Consider the following 2606-nt stretch of genomic DNA (forward strand, 5'->3'; position numbering starts at 1 on the left):
ATTGACCATCACATGAACCCTGCACACACACGCACACACACACACACACAGACAGACAGACAGACAGGACCGGGTCACACAGCGGTCAATGATCAGACACACGGGGACAACAGTACTTAATGACTTTATTAATAATATGATTTCAAAATAAAAAATAACATTAAAATAACATGTTTTGTCCTTGTTAACAACTTGCATCATATGGCCACATGGTGGCATTGTAATGCCAAGTTTTTCATTTTCAAAAATACCAAATTGTTCTGCCATCCAGTTCATTTGTTCTGCCCGTCGTTCGTTTGTAGCTTCTTGGACCACATATATGGAACACACCCTCCCCCCATTTACCTCCCAGTTAAAAAAAAAAAAAAAAAAAAAAAAATCAAACCTTTATAAATACAGGCAACCCTGTCCCCTTGTCACAGACACATTATGACGACCACTGACACAGGAAACATCCCGTCTGCACATGCCCCCTCCCACCCCCCTCCACATATTTGCAAGGAACCATTTGCTCTATATTTTTGCTTTTTCCTCTAAAGATCCACACAGTAGATATTCTACCTTTGCTGTATTATACACTTATTATATATAATAGTTTCAGCTGAAATGCTCGACCTCCCACAGACCTCCTCACAGCTGCGACGTGGGAGACGCCGCTGGTCCCGGAAGTGTTTTCATCCACTCTGTACGCCCCTTTTCATTCATATGGTCAATGTCGCTTTAACATATAAACACAGGAGCTGGACCGGATGTCACAATCAGTTTACGTTACAACTGTCAGCTCCAAAGTTTGGTTCTGAGAAATGTGTGCATTCCAGTACCCATACAACCACACACACAGTACGGCAAAAATACCAATATGTCGTACTGCTTCAGCTGCATTTCGCAGTGTGCAAGTCAGCACTTCTTCTCTTTGTGCAGCAGAAATACATCACGTTGACCGAGCGACCGAGAGAGAACAGATGACCGCTCTGTGACAGAAGCAGCAACAACACATGACAAAGTATTCACGTGTAAATCATATCAAACTGTACTTGTCCCTTTTACTTTAACTTTCATGCCTGCATGAGCAAGAGGGTCACAGCCTCAAAGTTTAAGTTGCAAAGTTACGATGGAGTAAGATCTCTGCATCGTTTGCATACAGCAGTACGTAACAGGAGTAAAAAGAAAAAGTGTTCCGGTTTGCATTTTGACCAAAACTAAACTGATTCTGAACTCAGACAGTTGGTTCTCAGCTGGAACCCAAAGACGGGTTCTCCTTGAGTAATAAAAAGGGTGTGTCATAGGGTTGTTTTGGGTTCTGCAGCGCCCTCTGTTGATGATGCATCCTTGACGATGACACTCAACACAGATGGAAACACACTTTCGCCAAGGTTCCAAGAACCTCCAACGGAACTGGATCGAGAACCAGAGCTTTGTTGGTGGAAAAGGTCTTATAGCGAGTTCAAGACGATTCGCTGGGAACTTAAAAGGGAACTGATTTAAACTGCAGTTTGTAAAAATCAGTTTTCTCAGCAGTTTTTCTTAAGTTTCCACCTGCTGTTAACAGCGCAGGTGACAGAGTCTCAGGTCCAGTGATTGGATGTATTTCTTGACACAAGGAGTTTCATGTTGAGCCAAATCGTAGAATAAAAATCTACATGCGCCCACCTGAACCTGAGGCCCTGACACCCAAACTGGGACCCTTGCATGTTTTACATGGTCAGCTGGGGTCCCGTTAAATCACTAAGGTGCCGGGTCTGTTTAACATTAGATGTAACACCCGTGTGGATCCAAGAAGATCCGGCTGTGATCAGCAAACTAGCAATGCTAGCGCTAGCAAACGAGTAATCATTATTGTGGTTCAAAAGGGCAAACAGTCAAAGTTGTCACTGCAGAGCTAAACGAGTCGTGTTTGTCTGCAAGTGGACCTTTAAGCTGGAATAGTGAGAGGATTAGTCATGCTGTTTCAATCAGCACTGGCAAAATAACAGAAAACCTGGAACTATTTGACCAACTTTCTTGGCAGGATTATATGCACCATGGCCTGACACAGGACAGCGGGCAAAGCGAGACAAAGTTTTGTTTTGACAGCTTGTAAATTAACATTAACTTGTTAAAAGCGGCGAACTGTGAAATCGGGTCTGTGTCTCTGCTGGGTTCTGGGCCAACATTCCTACAAGTAGAACATTTTTGGGTCTTTTTGGACCTGTGAAGACTTCTACTGTAGAAGTGCTTCAACCGTGTGTCAAGTAATTCTGCCTACGGTAGAGAAATGATTGGCACTTCCGGTATCAGCGGCGTCCAAAACAACTCCATCCCACTTCACAGCTCTTTTGTTTCCTATGATGTGTTTCTTCAGGCTCAAGTTATCGTAATGCAATAGATTCAACAGGTGTTTGGGTACAGACTTCTATGAATGAGTAGAAAAGAAACACTCAAATCATAACTGGACATGATGACACAAAAAAAATTAAAACATTTTAGCTCAACAGTTCAGTTCCCTGAACCAAAGTGTGGACTGTTCTCGTCCAGTTATTCCTACTGGAAGCAGAGGGTGATATCAAGGTTTAGCTCATCCAGCAAATATTTTCCAACACCTGCTTCTTGGTGTTCAGCTGTCATCA

The sequence above is a fragment of the Lutjanus erythropterus genome, chromosome 7, assembly GCF_056507025.1.
Source record: "Lutjanus erythropterus isolate fLutEry1 chromosome 7, fLutEry1.hap2, whole genome shotgun sequence".
NCBI classification, from domain to species: domain Eukaryota; kingdom Metazoa; phylum Chordata; class Actinopteri; order Lutjaniformes; family Lutjanidae; genus Lutjanus; species Lutjanus erythropterus.